Here is a 25,941-nt window from a genome sequence, read left to right on the forward strand (position 1 = left end):
GACAGACGTCCATCAAATCGTCACATCAGTATGTAATTACAGAATTGTGATGAATGCCTGGAAGGAGAAAGGCATGAGTTTATCTCTACTAGCCACAAACTGGAAACAACCCAAATGCCCAAAGGAGGCCAGAGTGGCTGGAGTACAAGGGGCAGAGCTGCCTAGATGAAGCTGAAGAGGTGGGCAGGGATCCTGGGCAGGGGGGGACACATCAAAGATTGGTCTTTGATCCAAAGGGCAAGAGAAAGCCACAGATGGGTTTAAGCAGGAGAGTAACACGATCCAATTTACATATTAGGAATACCACTTGCTACGGATGTACTGGGCAGATAGGATTGAAGAGGCCCAAAGCAGGAACAGGGAGACTGGTTATGAGTCCTTCCCAGTGGTCTGTGAGAACATTAACAGTGGCTTGCAATAAACAAATGAAAGGATACTCAGTATCATTAATCATCAGAGAAACACGCAGTACCACCACCATGAGATTCTACTATATCCCCATCAGAAAGGTGAACATTTAAAAGACAGACACAGGGAGGCCGTTCCTGATCCCCACAGATCTTGAAGAGATTGGAAAGGAAGGGCAGGGGCTGCAGAAAAGGCCACAGATGAGGAGGAATTTCACAGACTGCTCTAGTCCCTGAGGTTACTGCTCCTCAACCCGAGGCTGCAGGCAGTGCTGAAGGTGCTCAGGAGCCCTAGTGCCCATCCTGCCACTCGCTGCTGAGGACCGACGGGGCCTCAGGCCTCTGCTGGAGTCAGGGCTGCAGCTCCCACCTCTCAGGCCTCTGAACGCCGTGTGGCCAGCAGGGTCTTGGTGCTCCGGCCGGGTGTCAGGCCTGAGCCTCTGAGGTGGAAGAGCCGAGTTCAGGACATTGGTCCACCAGAGACCTCCTGGCCCCACATCATATCAAATGGCGAAAGCTCTCCCAGAGATCTCGTCTCAACGCTAAGACCCAGATCCACTCAAAGCCCAGCAAGCTCCAGTGCTGGGTACCCTATGCCAAACGACTAGCAAGACAGGAACACAACCCCACCCGTTAGCAGAGAGGCTGCCTAAAATCATAATAAGGTCACAGACACCCCAAAATACACCACCGGACTTGGTCCTGCCCACCAGAAAGACAAGATCCAGCCTCATCCACCAGAACACAAGCACTAGTCCCCTCCACCAGGAAGTCTACACGAGCCACGGAACCTACCTTACCCACTGGGGGCAGACACCAAAAACAATGGAAATTATGAACCTGCAGCCTGTGAAAAGGAGACCCCAGACACAGTAAGTTAAGCAAAATGAGAAGACAGAGAAATATGCAGCAGATGAAGGAGCAAGGTAAAAACCCACCAGACCAAACAAATGAAGAGGAAACAGGCAGTCTACCTGAAAAAGAATTCAGCATAATGATAGTAAAGATGATACAAAATCTTGGAAATAGAATGGAGAAAATACAAGAAACGTTTAACAAGGACCTAGAAGAACTAAAGAGCAAACAAACAATGATGAACAACACAATAAATGAAATTAAAAATTCTCTAGAAGGAATCAATAGCAGAATAACTGAGGCAGAAGAACGGATAAATGACCTGGAAGAGAAAATAGTGGAAATAACTACTGCAGAGCAGAATAAAGAAAAAAGAATGAAAAGAATTGAGGACAGGCTCAGAGAGCTCTGGGACAACATTAAACGCACCAACATTCAAATTATAGGGGTCCCAGAAGAAGAAGAGAAAAAGAAAGGGACTGAGAAAATATTTGAAGAGATTATAGTTGAACACTTCCCTAATATGGGAAAGGAAATAGTCGGTCAAGTCCAGGAAGTACAGAGAGTCCCATACAGCATAAATCCAAGGAGAAACATGCCAAGACACATATTAATCAAACTATCAAAAATTAAATACAAAGAAAAAATATTAAAAACAGCAAGGGAAAAATGACATACAAGGGAATCCCCATAAGGTTAACACCTGATCTTTCAGCAGAAACTCTGCAAGCCAGAAGGGACTGGCAGGACATATTCAAAGTGATGAAAGGGAAAACCCTACAAACAAGATTACTCTGCCCAGCAAGGACCTCATTCAGATTTGACGGAGAAATTAAAACCTTTACAGACAAGCAAAAGCTAACAGAATTCAGCACCACCAAACCACTTTACAACAAATGCTAAAGGAACTTCTCTAGGCAGGAAACACAAGAGAAGGAAAAGGCCTACAATAACAAACCCCAAACAATTAAGAAAATGGTAATAGGAACATACATATTGATAATTACCTTAAATGTAAATGGATTAAATGCACCAACCAAAAGATGTAGACCAGCTGAATGGATACAAAAACAAGACCCGTATATATGCTGTCTACAAGAGACCCACTTCAGACCTAGGGACACATACAGACTGAAAGTGAGGGGATGGAAAAAGATATTCCATGCAAAGGGAAATCAAAAGAAAGCTGGAGTAGCAATTCTCATATCAGACAAAATAGACTTTAAAACAAAGACTATTACAAGAGACAAAGAAGGACACTACATAATGATCAAGGGATCAGTCCAAGAAGAAGATATAACAATTGTAAATATTTATGCACTCAACATGGGAGTACCTCAATACATAAGGCAAATGCTAACAGCCATAAAAGTGGAAATAGACAGTAACACAATCATAGTAGGGGACTTTATAACACCCCACTTTCACCAATGGACAGATCATCCAAAATGAAAATAAATAAGGAAACAAAAGCTTTAAATGATACATTAAACAAGATGGACTTAATTGATATTTATAGGACATTCCATCCAAAAACAAAAGAATACACTTTCTTCTCAACTGCTCATGGAATATTCTCCAGGTTAGATCATATCTTGGGTCACAAATCAAGCCTTGGTAAATTTAAGAAAATTGAAATCATATCAAGTATCTTTTCCAACCACAATGTTATGAGACTAGATACCAATTACAGGAAAAAATCTGTAAAATATACAAACACATGTAGGCTAAACAGTACACTACTAAATAACCAAGAGACCACTGAAGAAATCAAAGAGGAAATCAAAAAATACCTAGAAACAAATGACAATGAAAACACGACGACCCAAAACCTATGGGATGCAGCAAAAGCAGTTTGAAGAGGGAAGTTTATAGCAATACAATCCTACTCCAAGAAACAAGCAACATCTCAAGTAAACAACCTAACCTTACACCTAAAGCAATTAGAGAAAGAAGAACAAAAAACCCCCAAAGTTAGAAGAAGGAAAGAAATCATAAAGATCAAATCAGAAATAAATGAAAAAAAATAAAGGAAACAATAGCAAAGATCAATAAAACTAAAAGCTGGTTTTCTGAGAAGATAAAAATAATTGATAAACCATTAGCCACACTCATCAAGAAAAAAAGGGAGAAGACTGAAATCAATAGAATTAGAAATGAAAAAGGAGAAGTAACAACTGACACTGCAGAAATACAAAGGATCATGAGAGATTACTACAAGCAACTCTATGCCAATAAAATGGACAACCTGAAAGAAATGGACAAATTCTTAGAAAAGCACAACCTTCCAAGACTGAACCAGGAAGAAATAGAAAATATAAACAAACCAATCACAAGCACTGAGATTGAGACTGTGATTAAAGATCTTCCAACAAACAAAAGCCCAGGACCAGATGGCTTCACAGGTGAATTCTATCAAACATTTAGACAAGAGCTAACCTCTATCCTTCTCAAACTCTTCCAAAATATAGCAGAGGGAGGAACACGCCCAAACTCTTTCTATGAGGCCACTATCACCCTGATACCAAAACCAGACAAAGATGTCACAAAGAAAGAAAACTACAGGCCAATATCACTGATGAACATAGATGCAAACATCCTCAACAAAATACTAGCAAACAGAATCCAGCAGCACATTAAAAGGATCATACACCATGATCAAGTGGGGTTTATCCCAGGAATGCAGGGATTGTTCAATATAGGCAAATCAATCAATGTGATACACCATATTAACAAACTGAAGGAGAAAAACCATATGATCATCTCAATAGATGCAGAAAAAGCTTTCGACAAAATTAAACACCGATTTATGATAAAAACCCTCCAGAAAGTAGGCATAGAGGGAACTTACCTCAACATAATAAAGGCCATATATGACAAACCCACAGCCAATGTCATCCTCAATGGTGAAAAACTGAAACCATATCCACTAAGATCAGGAACAAGACAAGGTTGTCTACTCTCACCACTGTTATTCAACACAGTTTTGGAAATTTTAGCTACAGCAATCAGAGAAGAAAAAGAAATAAAAGGAATCCAAATAGGAAAAGAAGAAGTCAAGCTGTCACTGTTTGCAGATGACATGATATTATACATAGAGAATCCTAAAGATGCCACCAGAAAATTCCTAGAGCTAATCAATGAATTCGGTAAAGTAGCAGGATACAAAAATAATGACCGAAATCTCTTGCACTCCTATACACTAATGATGAAAAATCTGAAAGAGAAATTAAGGAAACACTCCCATTTACCACTGCAACAAAAAGAATAAAATACCTAGGAATAAACCTACCTAAGGAGACAAAAGACCTGTATGCAGAAAACTATAAGACACTGATGAAAGAAATTAAAGATGATACCAACAGATGGAGAGATATACCATGTTCTTGGATTGGAATAAACAACATTGTGAAAATGACTCTACTACCCAAAGCAATCTACAGATTCAATGCAATCCCTATCAAACTACCACTGGCACTTTTCACAGAACTAGAACAAAAAATTTCACAATTTGTATGGAAACAGAAAAGACCCCAAATAGCCAAAGCAATCTTGGGAAAGAAAAACGGAGCTGGAGGAATCAGGCTCATGGACATCAGACTATACTACAAATCTACAGTAATCAAGACAGTATGGTACTGGCACAAAAACAGAAATATAGATCAATGGAACAGGATAGAAAGCCCAGAGATAAACCCACGCACATATGGTCACCTTATTTTTGATAAAGGTTGCAAGAATATACAGTGGAGAAAAGACAGCCTCTTCAATAAGTGGTGCTGGGAAAACTGGATGGCTCATGTAAAAGAATGAAATTAGAACACTCCCTAACACCATACACAAAAATAAACTCAAAATGGATTCAATACCTAAATGTAAGGTCAGACACTATAAAACTCTTAGAGGAAAACATAGGCAGAATTCTCTATGACATAAATCACAGCAAGATCCTTTTTGACCCACCTCCTAGAGAAATGGAAATAAAAACAAAAATAAACAAACGGGACCTAATGAAACTTAAAAGCTTTTGCACAGCAAAGGAAACCATAAACAAGATGAAAAGACAACCCTCAGAATGGGAGAAAATATTTGCAAATGAAGCAACTGACAAAGGATTAATCTCCAAAATTTACAAGCAGCTCATGCAGCTCAATATCAAAAAAATAAATAAATAAATAAACCAAAAAAAACAAACCCGGGCTTCCCTGGTGGCGCAGTGGTTGAGAATCCGCCTGCCGATGCAGGGGACACGGGTTCGTGCCCCGGTCTGGGAAGATCCCACATGCCGCGGAGCGGCTGGGCCCGTGAGCCATGGCCGCTGAGCCTGCGCGTCCGGAGCCTGTGTTCCGCAACGGGAGAGGCCACAACAGTGAGGCCCGCATACCACAAAAAAAAAAAAAAAAAAAAAAAAACCCAATCCAAAAATGGGCAGAAGACCTAAATAGACATTTCTGCAAAGAAGTTATACAGATTGCCAACAAACACATGAAAGGATGCTCAACATCACTAATCATTAGAGAAATGCAAATCAAAACTACAATGAGGTATCACCTCACACCAGTCAGAATGACCATCATCAAAAAATCTACAAACAGGGCTTCCCTGGTGGCGCAGTGTTTGAGAGTTGTCTGCTGATGAAGGGGACATGGGTTCGTGCCCCGGTCCAGGAAGATCCCACATGGGCTAGGCCCATGGCTGCTGAGCCTGCACGTCTGGAGCCTGTGCTCTGCAATGGGAGAGGCCACAAGAGTGAGAGGCCCATGTACCACAAAAAAAAAAAAAAAAAATCTACAAACAATAAATTCTGGAGTGGGTGTGGAGAAAAGGGAACCCTCTTGCACTGTTGGTGGGAATGTAAATTGATACAGCCAATTTGGAGAACGGTGTGGAGGTTCATTAAAGAACTAAAAATAGAACTACCATACAACCCAGCAATCCCACTACTAGGCACATACCCTGAGAAAACCATAATTCAAAAAGAGTCATGTACCATAATGTTTATTGCAGCTCTATATACAATAGCCAGGACATGGAAGCAACCTAAGTGTCCATCAACAGATGAACGGATAAAGATGTGGCACATATATACAATGGAATATTACTCAGCCATAAAAAGAAACAAAACTGAGTTATTTGTAGTGAGGTGGGTGGACCTAGAGTCTGTCATACAGAGTGAAGTAAGTCAGAAAGAGAAAAACAAGTACTGTATGCCAACACATATATATGGAACCTAAAAAAAAAAAAAAAGTTCTGATGAACCTAGGGTCAGGACAGGAATAAAGACTCAGACGTAGACAATGGACTTGAGGACACAGGGAGGGCGATGGGTAAGCTGGGACGAAGTGAGAGAGTGGCATGGACATATATACACTACCAAATGTAAAATAGATAGCTAGTGGGAAGCAGCTGCACAGCACAGGGAGATAAGCTTGGTGCTTTGTGACCACCTAGAGGGGTGGTATAGAGAGGGTGGGAGGGAGATGCAAGAGGGAGGGAATATGGGGATATACGTATGCATATAGCTGATTCACTTTGTTATACAGCAGAAACTAACACACCATTGTAAAGCAATTGTACTCTTAAAGATGTTTAAAAAAGGAAAAAAGACAGACACAACCAAGGGTTAGTGAGGATATGAAGCAACCGAAACTCTCAACCAGTGCTGGTGAAAGTGTAAATTAGCAAAATCACTTTGAAAAAAATATTTGGTAATATCTATTAAAGTTAAATATAAGTATACACTATGACCCAGAATAAGGCCCACCAAAAGACATGAGCTTTATTTGTAATAGCAAAAAGCTGGAAACAACCCAAATGTCCAAGAACTGCAGAATGGGCAAATAAACCATGGTATATCCACACAGTCGAACATTATACAGCAATGAAAAAGAAGTTTACTAAGACACACCACATGGATGAATTCCACAACAGAAGAGAAGGTATACTGCATGTTTCTATTTATATGAAGTTCAAAAACAGGCAAAAGGAATCTATAAGGATAGCGGTCAGAATAATAGCTATCTTTGGGAGGGTAATGATCATGACCCGCTGTAAAGCTGGGAACGTTCTATTTCTCCATCTGGATGGTGGTTATGGTGGTGCAAAAACTCATCAAACTGTGTATTTCGGGTTTACACACTTTACTAAATGTTGCACCTCAAAAAAAGCTTAACGGGGGCTTCCCTGGTGGCGCAGTGGTTGAGAATCCGCCTGCCGATGCAGGGGACACGGGTTCGTGCCCCAGTCCGGGAAGATCCCACATGCCCGGAGTGGCTAGGCCCGTGAGCCTGTGTGTCCGGAGCCTGTGCTCCGCAACAGGAGAGGCCACAACAGTGAGAGGCCCGCGTACCGCAAAAAAAAAAAAAAAAAAAAAAAAAAAGCTTAATGAAAAGAACTGACAGTGGCTTGGACTAAGAAGGTGGCAGAGCCATGAAGATACGTGGACAGAATAGAGAGATATTTAAAAGGTAAAATAATACCTACCTAGCTTTCCTTGCCAGAACGTCCTGAGGCTTGAATGAAATCATGTACAGGAAAGCTTGTCACCCGGTGGCTTTCTTGCTGTGAAAATTCCAACTAAAACAAAAAGAATTCCAGGCTCAGAACTAATTTGTTCTGAATGGTCCCAGAACACCCACCTCCCCACACCCCAGAGGAAGAGCATAATGAAAGTGTTTGCCTGAAATATGGGATTTCTGGCTTTACAGAAAGTATAGGTTCAACCAGAAGACACAGCACCAGCCTGGAACTGACCAGGCTGGGAGACATGCAGGGCTTCCTGGTAGTAAAGAGGCCACTTGCTTTCTAGCTGCAGTGTAACCACTAGCGGCTGCCCCCAAGTCCCTCCTTATCCTAATTGCATTGAATCACACCATTTTCATGTGATAACGGGCTTTCCACGGGTGACATGGGGTTGCAGCTAAGACCAGATGAGGCTGCTGCTAGTGAAATAGGATGAGGGCTCCTTAGGGGAAGCCACAGAGAGCTTCCCAAGTGCCCCCCCCACAGCCGTGTGCGGTAGGCATTTCCAACAGATGAGGGCATTAAAGCTCAAAAAGGGGAAGGGGGTTGCCCAGCCCAAGGTGGCAGGAGCAGAGCTGAAACGGGGTCCAGATCTTCTAGCTCTGGTCCACTGCCCTGGTGGTCCACTAGTGTTGTCCCTCCTTCCCCAGAGCCCAAGCCCTGAAAGCATCTACCATGGCAAAGCCAGATTCACTGTCCTTGACAGGCATAGACTCAAATGTAAAGGGTCACTGGTAAGTAACCTCATTCAGTAGACCCCCTTCTTTTAGATCCCTGGAGGGGCCATTTCATGGCTCACTCATCTTGAAGGTCCCCCAGGGAGCAGTGCTGCTTAGAAGGAGAGAGTCCACCAGGGCACTAATGATGTGGACATAGCAACCAGTCATATCTGCTCTGAAAGTTTTTCAGGCCAAGATCATTCTTGTCATGGTCGATGGTGTGGAATTGTGGACCTAAATCAAGCTCCTGTCTGTGAGCATGATGGGTACCAACAGACCCATCTTGAGGGGAAACCCTGGGTTTGCCTACAAGAGGACCCTCCAGTCCACCTGCACACACAGTGGGGAGACCTTCCAGGTGGAAAGAACACTTATCAATCTCCTTTAGTCTTAGGATGTTGTCTACTCCTCTGGGTTCCAAAGCCTGAGCAGCTCCCCGCCCTCAGTGGGTGATTCGAAATTCCAGCCTTCCTTCTGCCTGCTCAGGGGATAGTGCAGCCTTGGAATGTATTTCTCCAGCCCAGAGAAAATGCCCAGCTTAGGATGACGAATAAAAGCTTCAGTCCAGGGCTTCCCTGGTGGCGCAGCGGTTGAGAGCCCGCCTGCCGACGCAGGGGACACGGTTTCGTGCCCCGGTCCGGGAAGATCCCACATGCCGCGGAGCCACAGCTACTGAGCCTGCGCGTCCGGAAAGCCTCAGTTCAAAGACTCAAAGTGGAAGATAAAACTTTTATTTTTCTTTAATGCAATTTAATTTCCATTTGGAGTCTTCATTCCACTGGCAGTGGGGAAAAAAATTCAGTCTCAGGCATTTCTGGATTTTCTCCAGCTCTTTCCCTTTCCCTAGACTTACTTGCAAGTTACAGGGGCTTATAGAGTACTGAGGCCAAGGGGGTACCACACGATCCACCATGTTATCTGTTCACCCTCTCAGAGGACCTTCTTTCTTGCCCAGCTCACACCTTCAGCTCTGTACGGTTTGGGGCCGTGATGGACAGCATGTCTGTGATTCTGCTGCCCTTATCCTGGGAATGGGATTCCCCATGAAGCCGCAGATGCCGGCTGCCTAGACCCACCTCTCAGCCATGCCCTCTGGGATCTTGGGGCCCCATCCTCTGAGGTCCAGCAAAGCCTAAATTCTCAACCTGGGAACAGTATCCTTTCCCCCAAGGGCCTGAGGTTTTGAGCACCTAAGCCCGAAAGCCTTCACGATGTCCACTTTTCACCTGCCCCTACCTCCCTTGAGGCAATGGTACTGAGGGGTGGAGGGAGGGGAAGTTATGAGGGGCGAAAAAAAAGCAATAAGTGTTTCAAAAATGTCCCACCACAGAAGTGATATTTGTGAAGTACCTTGATTCAACAATAAACATTTATTGCACACCAAGAACATGCCAAGCACTATGCTGAGGTTAAAAAAAAATAAAAGACCCAACGTGTTAAGTAGAAGACTGTGGTATAAAGGTAAATCCACGCTCTGGCTTCACACTGCCTGGGTTCTTTGTAATCATGGCTCTGGCGTTCCAGCCCTGTGACTTCATGCAAGTTCTGTAACCTCTCTACCTTCACTTTCCTCATCCATAAAATGGACTCAACATGTGGTTTAAATGCAGCAATATTCATATTTTTTTAAAGTGCCTAGCACAGTGCTTGGCACAGAGTAGGTGCCTAATAAATGTGGTCATTATACAAAGGAAGCTGTGAGAGCTCAGTGGAGAAGTAGGTGGGTGCCAGGTGACAGGAAAGCAACAAGGGGGCATTTAGTGATTGTTTCTTTTTACTTAAAAATATACTTAAGTATAGAGAAAAAAAGAGAGGACAATCAACCATAGTCCCAACACCCAGAATTAACACTGTGAGAATCTTAGCACATCTGGGCATCTTAATCCAGATTTTGTTTTTTCCTAAAGAAAATCAGCCTATTGTTTTTGCAAGCATTACCCATACTTATAAAAATTCAAACAATGACTAAAAATTCCAAGCTGAGAGCAAACAAATTCACCTCAAATCCCACCACTTGGGTCACTGATGGATTTTCAGGCCGTGGAGCGTGGGGGTGATGATGGGGTCTGTGTATCAGAAAGGTCACAGGCTGCTGGGTGGAGGAGAGTCAGGAGGTAGACTAGGGAAGACTAGGGAAGAGGCAGGAAATGATGAGGACCCATCCTAAAGTGGTGGCAGTGGGAAAGAAGAGGAGGAACTGGATTTGGATGGACCGATGGGGCACAAGCTCCAGAGGGCACTCTAAACCTTTTCCTTGCTTCTAGCTAAGTCCCTAGAAAGACACAGAGCTGGACCACATTGGCCTAGGCTCCTGCAGGATCGCCTTCACTGCGTCTCAGCTTTCACACTGTGCCCTCAGCTTTTATTGAGAGCAGATACCAGAAACAACCGCATGAAGATCAGGGCCGCACAGGCTGTAAATCTGCAATAGAAGCCCTTTGTCCGTACGCTATCCCAGTCGCTGAGCAACGCCTCAGGTGATGACTGCCTATTTGAATGTAGTACCAGGGAACAGTTTTGTTTCTCTTGAAAAAGAGTAGCATTTTTTTTTCTCCTAGGTAGTGAAAATGATGTAATCCAATATATTTCCCTTTTTGCGCTGGTTGCCAAGAAGCTCAGAGACTAATTTCATGTTACCTCTGCTCTATGCCTAGACACTTTTACCTCTTCATAGCTTTTCCATTTTAATTTTGATAATATTGTTGCAAATGTATTTTTTGAGAAAATCTTTTGCAAAATAAGAACGCCCACCTCAGAGGCTAGTGGACAATAGGTGTGCAGTAAGTGTTTGATAAATGAATAAAGGAGTAAATTTAAAAGCCAGATTTTAAGTCTGCTTGGCAGCCAAGCAGGGTGATTCAGAGACAGACACCTCTCGTGGCCATGGGCACAGCCCACAGGAAATGATGGGGCATTTAAGGAGTTAATAAGAATTAATGGAACAGTCTCTTCTGGACTGAGTTAGCCTGACTTTTGCCCCCCTCGGAGAGTAAATACTATTCAGGAGACACTGAGCCAGTAAAGAGAAGAAACAAAAATGTGGTATGAGTGTGTGTGTGTGTGTGTGTGTGCACGCGTGTGTGCGTGTGTGTGCGTGTGTGTGTGTGTTTGATCCTCTAAGCTACGTACACTTGGCAAAAACTCCCTCTGTCTGTTAAGTTCCATCTTTCAATGTGTAAGGCAAGTCATCCCTGGATCCCCCCAGCCCTTTGCACATATGTAGTATCTTACAAGCTACATGCACATAGTGCTTCACATATTGCTTCTTCCAACAACCCTGTGAAGTGCATGGTATTAGCATTGTCTATATTTCACAGATGAAAATAATTGGGGCTCTCGAGATGTGTTGTCCCCTAGGGTTAGCCACTAACCATATGTAGCTACTAAACACTTGAAATTTGGCTTGTCTGGATTGAGCTGTGCTCTCAGTGCAAAATACACAACAGATTCCAAAGATAGTACCAAAAACTGTAAAATCTCTCATTAATAATTTTTATGTTGGTTACATGTTGAAATGATAATGTTTTGGTTATACTGAGTTAAATAAAATAAACTCTAAATTAATTTTACCTGTTTCTTTTACTTTTAAAAAGTGGCTACTTGAAAATTCAGACTTAAAACATACGATGCTGCTCTGGATAGAGGTCATGCGACATTTTCTGTAAAACATTGCAGTAAAACCAGACAGTAAATACTTTACAGTTCGTGCACCATATGGTCTCTGTCGCAACTACTCTGCCATTGTAGTGCAAAAGCAGCCAGAGATGATAGTCAATAAGTGGGAGTGGCTGGGCTCCAATAATTATAGTTACAAAAACAGTCAGCAGGCTGAGCAGTAATTTGCTGATTCTTACTCTAGAGCAAAAAGAAGCAACACAGTGCAAGAGCTCAGGATTGGGAATAAGAGAGGTTTGGATTCTGGCTCTGCCTGTTGCCAGCTGTGTACTTGTGGGTGGGTTACTTAACTACTCTGAGCCTCAGTTTATTTGTCCAAAAAATGGGGATAACTACTCCAACAGAAAGTGGGCAAAGAATATGGACGAACAATTCATAGAAAACAAATGGCTAAGAGGTGTAGAAAATATGTTTAACCTCACTGCAAGAGACAATGAAGATTAAGACAGTAATGAGATATATTTACCTCCCAAGTGAAGAGTATTTTAAAAGTATTATAAAGTGTGCAGTTAAATGTATGTCTCCTACATGGTTAGTGGGGATGTAAATCGATATAACCCTTCGGGAAAACAATTTGGCAATACGGATAAAAAATCTTTAAAAATTTATACACTTTGACTCTGTAATTCCATGTCAAGGAATCTATCCAAAGGAAATAATCAGAGATGTAGACAGAGATTTATGTACAAAGATATTCACTATTGTGTAATTTATGACAGTGAAAAAACTGGAAGCAACCTATACATCCAGCAAGTAGAATAATGGTTAGATAAATGTTGATATATCAATTTGATCAATATTGAGCAAACATTAAAAATTGTGTTCAAGATATTTAATAGGGGACTTCCCTGGTGGTGCAGTGGTTAAGGATCCACCTGCCAATTCAGGGGACATGGGTTTGAGCCCTGATCAGGAAGATCCCACATGCCACAGAACAGCTAAGCCCGTGCACCACAACTACTGAGCCTGAGCTCTAGCACCTGTGCTCCGCAACAAGAGAAGCCACCGCAGAGAGAAGCCTGCGTAACGCAAGCAAGAGTAGCCCCGGCTCACCGCAACTAGAGAAAGCCCGCGCGCAGCAACGAAGACCCAAGACAGACAAAAATAAACTATTTAATTTAATTTAATTGAAAAAAAAAGAAGAAAGATATTTAATAGCACAGGAAAATGTGTCCTTTATAGCACCACGTGGGAAAAGAGGCACAAGATTGTATATACCATGGTATTCGAAGAGTGGAGGTAGGAAGCACATATATTTGCACAGAAAAAAAGTGCAAAAATGCACAGATATGCTGCCAAGTGTTATCTCAGGGTGAAGGGACTATGTGTGGAATCTATTTTCTTTCTCTGTTATTGTCTGTGTTTTCTAATGTTCTTCTTACTTTTATACTCAGAAAATTAATATTATAAACACCTTCAGCCCTCAACCCAATCAAAAAAATGGGCAAAGCATAAACCCAGATGAGATGTAAAAAGGGCAAAGAAGATAGAAGAAATAGTGAATAAATATAAAGTTCCCCAATCTCAGTAGTAATGTGAAATTAGAACAACAAAGAGTTTTTTTCATACATCAACTTAGCAAAAATGGGAAAAAGATATATCACAGTGTTGATGGCAAGGATACAAGGTGATGAGGATCCTCTCATATGCTTCGGGGGGAAGCATACAGCCTTTCTGGAGGACAGTTTGGCAACAGCTATAAAAATGTTAAAGGCACACTCTGTCCCATTATGCAATTCTACTTCTAGGTATTGAGCACATGTGCACAAAAGGCCTGTATTAGAATGTTCAGGGAAGCATTGCTAATTGCATTCAATATCAAAAAATAGGAAACAGCCCACCTGTCCGTCAGTGGGAGAACTATGGTGAACCCATTCCGTGGAATATTAGGTAGAAGTTAAAAGAATGAAATAGATCTACATATACCAAGATCAAATGAGAAAAAGGAAAAGCAAACTACAGAACAATACAACAGAATGATCCCATTCATGGGAAAAATCCGTTTGTATATATTTTTTAATGAAATATTTATGAAAACTCTACCTCATGGCCCTTTGAAGGGGAGGGAGATGGGGAGGTAGAGTGTGATTGGGGTACAGGGAGGCAACAGGGGGCTTCTCCCTTTGATTCCATGAGCTTCTCTCATTAAGAGCTTTGGGTCAATAACTCACGCTCTGAGGATGGACTGCCTGGGCTGAAATCCTGGCTCCACCACTTATTGTATGACTTTGGGCAAGTTGATTAACCTCCTCCATACCTCAGTTTCCTCATCCATAAAATAGGGATAATACAGAACCCACTTCATGAAGGTGTGGAGGAAATGAAATGGGGCGATGTAGATAAAGCACTTAACACAGAGCCTGGCACGTAGTAGACACTTCACTGTTAACTACCATTCTATGATCTAACTATCATTCTTATGATCAGACACATGGCACTTAAAATACTTTCTTTGAATACTTGCACAAAGATAGAAATGTTAAAAGGGCCAACAAATTTATATATACCTAAATAAGAGTGAGGATCCCAAACTGGGGAGGGAGCCATGAAAAGGTAGGTACCTGGCACAAAGCAGGTTACAAGCTCAACAGCGCCACCTCCGGAGTCAGTTTTGGAATCTTCCAGAACCTTCCACATGCTGGTTGTGCAATTTCTCTGCACCTTAATTTCTCAGCATCTCAGTTTCCTCATCTACAGACCAGTGGGTAATAACAGTACCAGTCTTATGAGGTTATGAGGATAAAATGAGTTCACATAGGCTAAGGTTCTTGGAAAAGTGCCTGACACAGAGTAAGCATTAACTATTCTGGTTGTTGCTGCTGACAGTATTGTTAGCAGCACAGTAATAGTAGACGTACCACACCACTGCTCTTGCTAAATGTCTTATCTCCCCCAAGTGGCCTCCAGACTCCTCCAGGGCAGCAACAGCATCTCATTCTTGTGAGCTCCTCACCAGTGCCTGACAGATAGTAGGCAGTTATATATTTATTTGCAAGATTGCTATCACTGCTTTAGTTTGATGTGTCGTTTCAAAACCAGAGCAAGAGGCAGCCTGAGGGAACGGGAAGAACACAAGCTTCGGAGTAGGGTGGCCTTGCATCCCAGTCCTGGGTCTTATACCACCTGGGTGACCTCAGGCTGGCATGTCATTGACTGAGTCTCCCTGATCCTTAGGCTCCTCACCAGTGAGATGGCTTAATAATATCATATACCTCGTAAAGCCATCGAGAAAAATAAAGGAGGTTATGCGTGTGACCCCCTCCCCAGCCCTCAATAGACGCCCAATAATGCTGGCTTCGTTTTTTTTTTTTTTTTTTTGGTGGTACGCGGGCCTCTCACTGCCGTGGCCTCTCCCACTGCGGAGCGCAGGCTCCGGACGCACAGGCCCAGCGGCCACGGCTCACGGGCCCAGCCGCTCCGCGGCACACGGGACCCCCCCGGACCAGGGCATGAACCCGCGTCCCCCGCATCGGCAGGCAGACCCTCAACCACTGCGCCACCAGGGAAGCCCAATGCTGGCTTCTTAATGCTATTCTCTATGCTGGCTTCACAGGGATGAGAAAGGCAAGTGTGTATACTAAGCCTGCTTGGATGTTTGGCTCATAACTAGATATCACCACTCATCTATTCACAGTGTGTCACAACTCAGACCAAGTGCCTAACAGGAAATAGGCACTTAACATGCAGAATCTGCAAAGTTGTGGATGGGTAGTAACTTCATAGGGGTTGGGTTGTAGAAAACACGGGTGGGTGGGAGCGGGTGGAATCTAAATAATAATAATGACAACAATAACAGTAGTGTCTGTGCCAGGCACTGAGCTAGCACCTTACATCTATTAGCGTCTTTGCTCTTTACAACATTCCTATAAGGTTTCATTCCCAATATAATAAACCCCACCTTACAGATGGGGAAATGAGTCTGAAAGCAGTGAAGACACTCTCCCAAGGTCAGAGAGCAGGAAGCAGCAGAGCAAGAACCTGAACCCCGGCCTCTCTGTTTCTAAGATTCAGACTCTGAACTTGTCCCCTTTGAGGGAGATAAGGCACACACCCACACACACATATGCTTCAGTGCCACCCCTGGGCAAGGATGGGTACGTCTGCAGGGCCTCAGAAATACTCACCCTCGCTTTGCCTTCTCTGGTGGAGGAAAAGGGGCATCACACAGCCCATCCAGGCAGAACTGAGACCCTGAGCCCCAGCGTCTGGGCTCCCAGTTCAACAGGAGCACCCTTGTCCTGCTTTGACACACAAAAGTGTCCTCATCAATTTTTTTAGAAGTCTATACTTTTCTGAATGAGTGAACATCTTTACAGTAAAAATATACACACAAAAACAAAAATAAAGGCTCCGGAAGGTTGGGGAGTCAGGAGGCAGGTGCTCAGGATCACAGGCTGGTAAAAAGCAGAGAAGACCCAGCTGTGCTGCCCTCTTGGGGCCGGCAGGTGGCGGGGCAGGGGCAGGAGGCCAGAGACAGAGAGGTCCCAGTTTGGTCTAAGCAGCAACCTTCACCCTCCCGAGACCTGGAACACACACAGGCCCAGGGAGCATCTGCACCACCACCACCACCCCCCCCCCCGCGCAGTGACGGGCTGTCTGGTTGTCTGACAGTTTTTCTTTCTTGCGGGGTGGACAAGGCCTCAGCTCTAGACATGAGGGCGGCTGGCGTCATGGTAGAGATGAGAAACCGTAGCCAGTGGGACCCATTCCTAGATCCTCTTATTTCATCCCCAGGAGTTGTGCTTTGTGAATGGGCAAGAGGTCGAGGTGAGAATTTGATGCATGAGAGCCGGAGGGAAAATGTGGAACCGAGTGACAAAGCCAGCCGTGTGTTGCACAAGTCCACATGGCAGTGTGCAAGTGTGTATGTGCAGGCGCCCGTCTGGGAGTTGCAGAGGGAAGGTGGCCAGACGGTCCCATGTAACCTGACAGGTTTTTTCCAGGCCCGAGATCCTGGGTTTCGGTTTCAGAGAGGAAGAAGTAATCAAATGGTGAAACCACGCCTGCATTCAAGTGTGCAAGATGCAGCCAGGAAGAGCTCAGAAGTGTTATGTGTTGTTGGGTGACAGAACCAGCCGGGAGAGGCCACTGCTCCTTTCCTCCCTAATCAAACCTCCTGGCATTGACAGAGGGGAATTGGGGGTGGAGAGATCTGCCTCACCATTATCTCTGCTCTCGTGCCACCTTCTCCTCCCTCCCCTCCTCCCTCCCCACCTTCTCTATCCCAGCTTTGCTCTCGCCTATGAAAAATCAGCAAATAAAAAGTTACATTAACCCCACCCTGACCTCACCGACATAATACACTGCAGGCTGATGCGCTGCCTTTGGAGGCTCGCTGAGAACCTGTCACTCTCCAATGTCCCGAGCACAGCCTGGGGAGCATTTACCGGATAATTAATATATTAAATGCATGAAAAATAGTTACACAGACTTCCCCTCCCCACCCAGGGAAGGGGAGGTGAGATGCAAAAAAGACAGATTCAGGCTGTATACCATCAATATAAAAGCATCCCCCAAATAGCCGTCATAAAAACTGTTCATAATTTTATAGCTTCATTCCTGTTGGAGCACCATAAAGGCAAGTCATATTTTTTACACTCAGGATGCCCCAATAAAAAAAAAAAAAAGGAAAGGAGCAAGGGAGAAAACGAGAACTTGGCAGGAGGTTCTTTACTCTTACCTGAGGGTGAGGGACAAGAAGGTGCCCCCCACGTTTGCCGTCTCTGACCCCTTTTTCCACCCTTTCCTTGGCCTGGCTGTGAATTGTGATGAGTCCATCCGAATAATTATTAATTGGATGACTTGATTACTTTTTATTTGGCCCTCTTTTTTTTTTTCTTTTTGCTGATTCGATATTTGCCTTTTTGTGAGGATGGAGGTGGTGGTGGAGATAGGGTATCTCTCTGTGTCCAGGTCCTTCAACCCATTCATCTTTCTTCTAAGAGGTTAGGGTATGAGGAGAGAAATGATGGGGGTCTGGCTGGACCACCTGGGTATGTTAAGGTTCAGGTGCAGAAAGGAGCAGGGGCCGTGAACAATTCTTTTGCGGGAGATGGTAAGGGCCCCAAACCAGGTGATGGAGAAGGAAGAGGAAAGGGTGGCACAGAGGAACCCGTAGTGTCCCTGATCTTCTGGCCTTAAAGTGGCCCAGGATGAGCCCCTCAGTGTTCCTTGCAGAAGCCAGGTGTTCCTGCACAGGACTCTCTTGCAGACAGTTCCAGAGTGGCGGCAGGGAGCATTTGAGATCAGATACAGACCCAGGCCTGAACCCCACCCTGTGAGCAGAGCAGTCAGAGCTCAGAGGGAGGCTGTTCCTCTCATAGTCAGCCCTGCACTGTCCCAAGAAGACGTGGATAGCAAGATGACCCCTTTACAGCAACACCCCCAAACACACACACGCAAACACACCCCGAGGCCTCCAGAGAGACCTGTCACTCTCCCCATCTCGCTGGCCCCAAGAGGAACCCTTGACCCTCTTCCTAACCCCGGAGTGGGAGAGCAGGTCGGGGAAGTGCTTCCCCTCTTTGCGGGGTCAGGCTCTGGCCCAGCAGCTGTGCAGGAGAGAGACGCAGACGCGCGTATTCCCGATGCCTCTGTGAGGAGCTGCGGTCGCATGGGGGAGACAGATACTCGCGGAGAGACGCGCGAGGGAGGCGCCCCACTGCCTGACACACATCCCCTTAAGCCCGGGGTCCCTGTAGATGGAAAGGCGTGAAGAAGGGCCCGATGGGACTGCGATACGCAAGGCTGTGGTCGCTGGCTGTGGTGCTGAAAAGAGAGATGATTTTTTTTTTTTTTTTTTTTTTTTTCCTTCCAGGCACTGAGTTTTCCCGCAGGGTTCCCGTTTGACCTTACAGGTCCAGGTTGGCACGCTCATCCTCCCTGAGCATCTGCCACTTTGGTGGGCTTGGGCTGATTTCTTCCCAGCTAAACTGAACGGTGTGTGCCTCCCTTTCTTGGGGTTTCTGCAGTTTGCCTGACTTTATTCCTCCTGCTGTCCCTGTCAGGGTCGAAGCTGCCTGGGAGTGGGCACTGTGTCTCTTCAATAAGACTGGGGCATGTCACTGCAGAAAAGCCACCCTCCCATCATCCTGGCAGGGGGATAGAGGCCAGATAGAGGCCAGGGGGCTCTATCTTCCTTAACAGTCTAGGAGCTCTGTTATCTCCCATCAGAGAGGCCTTCTTTAGGCTATTACTCTCATCAGACTGAAATCTCTCTGAGACATACTTTGTCTCTGCATCAGATTGGGATTTTACTATGCCAGGGTTATATATCTCTCACCAGATTTAGAGCTCCCCTGAAGCAAGAATTGTCTCTACCAACAGACTGGGGTCCTCCCCTTCACCCCTACAACAGAGGCTGTGTGTCTCCTCTATCAGACTAGAGTTTCCTCAAGGGTAGGTAGGGGCTCAGTTTCGCCAACCAGATCAGAAGCCCTCCACCCCTGATCAGAGGCTTTCTCCCATTGGATTAGAATGTCTCCCAGACTGGGGGCAGGAACCATCTCATAAGACTGGGGCCCCCACTGTAGGCACTGTGATTCCTCCCTAAGACTTGGAGCCCCCAAGGACAGGGGTTCCACCAACAAACCAGAAGCCTCGCAGATCAGAGGCTGAGTCTCTCTCGTAAGACTAGGGCCCTCCAGAGTAGGGATTATGACTCCTTCATAGGAGTCTGAGGGCTCCTCGAGAACAGAGGTTCCCCACTACACTGGAAGCTCACACACATCAGGCTTCCCTAGGGCAAGAGGTGTGCATCCTTTGTTCAACCCTGCACCAAGGAGCTGTGCTTGATTCCTGCTGTAGTTGAGTCTGACCACACCATCTGTGAACTGGACAAAAGAGACTAACATTACCAGTCCCCTCCATGTGCCAGCCATGGCCCCAGGCCTTTCAAACCCTCTCCACCATCTTGCATGGCAGATACTCTTATACCCTTTCCACCTATGAGATGAGACTGACACCCGGGGGTCCTGCTCCAACTCTCTTACCCCCAGTCCTGGCCTCCCTGTGTCCCTCACCTCCCCCATGCTCCTGCCCAAGCCTGCTGGCCATTCCTGTAAAAGCAGCCATGTGAGCAAACCCAGGACCAAAATCTCAGGGCTTGAGAGAAATCAGCCTTCAAGCAAAGAAGAAATTGTACACCAAGGTACATTCTTCCATCTTCTTGAATATTCAGGACTGTGAGCAATAGGGGGGCTGGGCCTGGAGGTAACCAGGGGACTCACATTCTCTCTAGAAGCCCCTGTTAGCTCTGTGATTCTGTATGCACTGGGAGAGGGGGAGATGAATGGAGAAAAGGAGGGCCACAGGGGTACTCTTTGTAAATCAGATTTTATGATTCCACCTTTCCTTTTTTTTTTTTTTTTTTGCTAAATGAAAACCTAAGCCCTCCTCCTCCTCATTTCCAACATAGTGTCTCAACATGCTGGAGTGAGAGCAGCTATTAGAGTCTCTGTATTATACATTTTGTGTGTGTGTGTGTTTGTGTGTGTGTGTGCAGTAAAAACAGATCCACCTCCTCTTCTAGACCAGAATTAAAAATAGAGGGGGGTGGGGGATAAGCATCCTCTTCCCCAAAAGGAAAAGCATCAACTAATTTGAAAAATATTTAAGAAACTCTGGGTCGTCATCCACTCGCCTCTCCCTGCTCCATAATTACACTGCAGTGCCTGATATTTTCATGGGACATTAAACCAGGAGTCAGGTGATGGGTTCCTTCCGTCTACGCCTATCCGTTAGCCGCCAGGCCCCCGCGGACCTTGACATTATTAATAGTCCTATTCATTAAGTATTACTCTTGTAGAATGAGTAGCATAATATTGGCCTGGAGATAGGAACAGGCAGAAGGAATAAGTCAAATTAATTTTCCGGAGCAAACGCCCCGGTTCTGTAAATGACATTCTGTACTGTTAGCATTTTAAATGTGGCACAAATGGCAAGAGACACAATTTGAAAGCAAAATACTAGAAGACATGGCTCAGGGAGGAACGTGGCAGCAGGAAAATCTAAGAGCGTCGGGGACCTGGGGGTGGGAGGGTCTGGCCCATGTAGTGACAGAAAGAGGAGGATTTTTTTTAATAGGCATTTATTTTAAATGCAGGTGAGGGAGGAGGAAGGTGGGGGGGCAGGTAGCGAGGTCTGTGTGTGTGACAGTGTGTGTGTCGAGGAATGTCCTGTGGAATAGGAAGGAGGAATCTATCACAGTTTTCCTTCCCCCTCTCCTCGCCCAAGGGAAGGGTTTAGGATTGGAGCTGAGGGTTTTCTGTCACTTACTCCCTAAGTGGGAGGTTTTTCACCCCTTCCAAGGCTTTCTGACCAGGTCTAGGGAAGGCTAACTCATGCATTCTTACTTATGTGAGGTTTGATAAGAAAGGTTGAGTAAGAACACTCAACTTTCCATCCATTTGTTCAACAATACATGCCAATTCTGTGACAAATCCTGTTTTATTGATTGATTTATTTAAATTTATGTATTTGTCTATTTATATCTATTTTTGGCTGCATTGGGTCTTTGTTGCTACACGTGGGCTTTCTCTAGTTGTGGCGAGCGGGGGCTACTCTTCGTTGCGGTACGTGGGCTTCTCAAATCTTGGCCTGTCTGGAGCAGACAGCTACAGAGCCAAGATGCTAACTCTTCTTAGTCCCTGCTTCTGGTACTGGCCCTGTTCATGAGACCATGAAAAAGGGAGGAGTGTAATGATAAGATCATTGGGTGGGGAGTCAAGAGCCTGGTCTACCCCTGTGGCTCTTGGAGAAGCCATGGCCACTCTGAGACTCAATTCCTCATCTGCGAAATGAAGAACTTAACCAGGTGTTTATCTCCCAGCTCTAGCATGTTTCTAAAGTGATTTTCAACTTTGGATGCACCAGGTAGCTTTTTTTTTTTTTTTTTTTTTTGCGGTACGCGGGCCTCTCACCGTTGTGGCCTCTCCCGTTGCGGAGCACAGGCTCCCGATGCGCAGGTTCAGCGGCCATGGCTCACGGGCCTAGCTGCTCCACGGCATGTGGGATCCTCCCGGACCGGGGCACGAACCCGTGTCCCCTGCATCGGCAGGCGGACTCTCAACGACTGCACCACCAGGGAAGCCCACCAGGTAGCTTTTTAAAGAACGCCAGCACTTGGGTCACACCTCAGGCCAACTGAATCAGAATCTCTTGAGATATAACCCCAAGACACTGGCATTTTAAAAACCTCCCTTGGTGATTTTAATGTGCATTCAAAGTCCATAGACCCCAGGTGCATTGGAACTTCCCTGGTGGTCCAGTTGTTAAGACTCCACGTTTCCACTGCAGGGGGCACAGCTTCGATCCCTGGTTGGGGAACTAAAGATCCCACATGCCGCACAGTGTGGCCAAAAAAAAAAAAAAAAAAGAACCCAGGTGAACTGAAGAAATAAGGCTGCACTCTCACTCTAGCCTAGTCAGAGATCTTAGAAACTGGTGACCGGGGCCATGGCTGGAGCATCGTGGGGTTTAACAGGTAAAAAGACCATCACAGTGGACCCAAGAGTCCCAGGGTAGCTTCAGAACCTACAGAAAAGCAGCCTCTCAGAAATGACTGATTAGAATCACACCACGTTTCTGTGGGCAAGTCTCCAAAGTGGGAACCACATGAGACCTCAGGACACTGGGTCTGGTTCATCCTTCTTTCTCCTGGTATTCCAGACCCTTAATGGCTAACATCTCCCCCAACTTTTGAGTTGTCTCCCTCCTTAAGTTCCTTCCAGATAACTGGAGTGCCCACCTCCCTCCAGATGCCACTGGGGCACCACATCTTTTGGGGGAGCAGGACCTCCTCCACCCAACCCCAGAGGAGAAGCCACACCTTCCCCCCACCGTACTGAATAAATACATTTAACACGGCCTCTGCCTTTTTTCCCCCCAATTTAGTATTGTTTAATATGCATTTAATCAGGCCATTCGGTATTACAGTGGCTATGTAGCGTGACTCCCCCCGTGGGCACGGGGGGAGGGCGTTATAGGCCATTAAGCTAAAGTAATATGTATGAGGAGTCACTTTTCCCCAGGGGGCAGTAACTATTTTTGCTCCCCAGTCGTCCCCATTAAATCATTAAACCTCATGACTATACTTTCTGAACTCTACCATGATCTTTAAAAAGCCAAGCATTAAAGGGCAGCTGTCACCCTCCACCGCCCAGGCCTCGCGCTTTATGTATTCACAGCATTAAGTCCTTTGTCAGTCTATACATCATTGGTGCGGGGGGCGGGGGGTGGGCGGGAGATGGTAACAGCGCTTGAGGCGTCGATCTGGCCCCCAGCTCTCCCCTGGGGAGGGCCTAAGGGGTCTGATGATGGACCCCTCCTTGAGAGAAGGCAGGTAATGCAGGTCTGACTGGCAAGAGGTGCAAGAGCACAGGCGTCTGGGGACTGTCCGTGGTGCTGAAGTCCTGTTCCACTGACAGACATTATCCTCTCTCCCCTTCTCTAACCAACTACATTTGGCTTTCTCAACTGGCAAGTCACTTTATAGCCAATTATATCCCCCAGATCCCTATTTTTGTCCTCTGTAGTGGGTATGATACTGCCCAAGGAAAGTTGTGGAGTGACAGAAAGATCTGTGGATTAGGATTAGAAAATAGGCTAACCTGCACGTTTAGACAAGTCAGCATTGGTTTCTTCAGTGGTAAACAGCGATAATGCTGATCACACAGGATTGTTAGATTTAGATGATCTGTATTTGCTATGGTTATTTGCAAACCACAAACATCGCATATATAGTAACATATATTAATGCGTTCATGATAAATATTGATATTAATTTTGTTTTTATTACCTAGTAAATATTTATTTTATACTGTTACTACTATGTATTGGTGTCATTGTGGATAGGTGTTACTCAAGAACCATCTCCCAGGAACCTCCTTCTGCCTTAGGAAATCTCTCCCCACAGGGATGCAAAAGGGGACTCCCACCAGTGGAAAAAGAGAGGTGGTTATGTTTTTATTTACTCCCCTCCTATGAGTTGAAGTGGAGAGGACCCTGAGTTCCTTCTCCCAAGACCCAGTCCCAACCCTGTGGGGCCCCTGCCCAACCCTAATTCCAACTCTCCAATCCTCATCCCTGACACACAGGTGCTTTTCTCACTCTGCATCTCACCATCAAAAAGCTGGGCAGGGAAGGGTTAAGCATCTCAGCAACCCCCAGCAGGGTCCTCCTCACAGGCTGGGAAACAATGGAGCCATCAGTCTATATTTGACCTTTGCTCCTGCAGCGTTTATGACTTATTCCTCTCCTCCACAGCCTGCTGTGATTCAGTCTTCAATCTCCCACCCCTTTGCCAGAGCATAGCTGGCCCTCCCCCAACACCCTCCCCAGCTGCTTAGGCCTCCCTCCTTCCCCCTTTCTCACCTTTCTTCCTCACCTCTCCCAGATTCCTTCCTGTCTCATTCCCATTTTCTTATATCTCCCCCCTCCCTGTATTTCCTCTTCAAGCTCTCCACCCCAACTTCCATTCTCTCTTTCTTTTTTTTGCCTCTTCTTCTCCTTCCTTCCTTCCTCCCTCCTTGTTTTTTTCTTTCTCCCCTTACCATACTAATTCAGCAGTGGGCATGCCAGATCTGGGTAAGGACTCCTGGAAAATCTCAGCTTGCCCTCTTCTCTCCATCTAACGATCTCAAACCTACAGATCCCTCTCTGCTCACCCCCCGCCCATCCCAGACATCATTATGTCCAATAGTGGTCATGAGCTGGCACAAGAAGGTGTGGGGGAATGGGGAAGGTGTGTGTCCATTCATGAGATGGGGGGGGGGTTTCAGGGGGTGGGGGTAAGGTCACCCAGACTAGAGAAGAGATGAAGGGAGAGTCTTATCAAAGGGGAGGGACTCTGGTGTGTAGAAACAGGAAAAGAGCACAAAGCCTTCAATATCAGAAAAAAACAAATTCCAGTCCTAGCTCATCCACCTACTGAGTGACCTTGGGCAAGCCATTTATCCTCTTTGAGCTTCTTCCTACCCTCCGAAACAGGAGTTAATAATGTCTGCCTTGACCTGCCTTACAAGGTTGTTGTAAGGATCAAGAAATATAAAGAGTTTAAAACTGTGCTGTAAACTGTAGAGGGCTGTATAAATACAAGGGGGGGGTTGTGGTTTTTTTCTTGGAGTATCATCTAGCTACCCTGCTTCCACCTCTGCAGCTGGGTGGAGAAAGCAATGATCCCACACACCTGTGTAGCACCTTCCAATTTTAAAAGCTCTTTGACAGCTTTTTCACTTTTAAAACAGCCTTATGGATGGAGGACATATCATTGGCCCCATTTTATAGATGGGTCCAATTTTTAAGCCTTAAGCCTTAAGCAGCTTTGAAGTGCCTTGCCCAAGGCCATAACACTAGAAAGTAATAAAGCCAAGACTCAAGCCTAAATTTTCGGCCTCCAAGTTCGTTGCTCTTTCCACCAACTCCTGTGTCTTCTCACTTGTCCTCAGGTCCCCAGGCTAGAGGGCACCTGTCTCACCAGCCTGTTACCCTCCTTGTACTGTCTGTTTACATATTTACTCACCTCCAGCGACGGTGAGTTCCATGAAAGGATAGAACAGGTCTGGTGGGCACTTAGTGAAATTGTTTGCTGAATGAATGAATGAATCCCCCCCCATCACATAGTGTTACCCCTGGGTGCAGGGTTATGTCTCGGAAGGTGAATTACAACTTGGTCCTCTTCTTCACAACTCCAGATGGCTCTGGTCTCTGGCATGAGAGTCTCTCTGGGGGAGGGGTCCAGCCTGCCACACACATACACACACACA

The 25,941-nt window shown here is 45.4% G+C and overlaps 1 long non-coding RNA gene across 1 annotated transcript in view; it reads right to left on the minus strand.

Moving 5' to 3' along the window:
- Positions 1-7,763: 7,763 nt before the first annotated feature.
- Positions 7,764-25,941, minus strand: part of LOC136793173 (uncharacterized) — a 33,694-nt gene continuing 15,516 nt past the window's right edge. Inside the window, exon 4 of the long non-coding RNA XR_010838096.1 lies at positions 7,764-7,838. This is a non-coding gene — a long non-coding RNA (uncharacterized lncRNA). The remainder of the gene's footprint in view (positions 7,839-25,941) is intronic.

The sequence above is a fragment of the Kogia breviceps genome, chromosome 19, assembly GCF_026419965.1.
Source record: "Kogia breviceps isolate mKogBre1 chromosome 19, mKogBre1 haplotype 1, whole genome shotgun sequence".
Classification (NCBI taxonomy): domain Eukaryota; kingdom Metazoa; phylum Chordata; class Mammalia; order Artiodactyla; family Physeteridae; genus Kogia; species Kogia breviceps.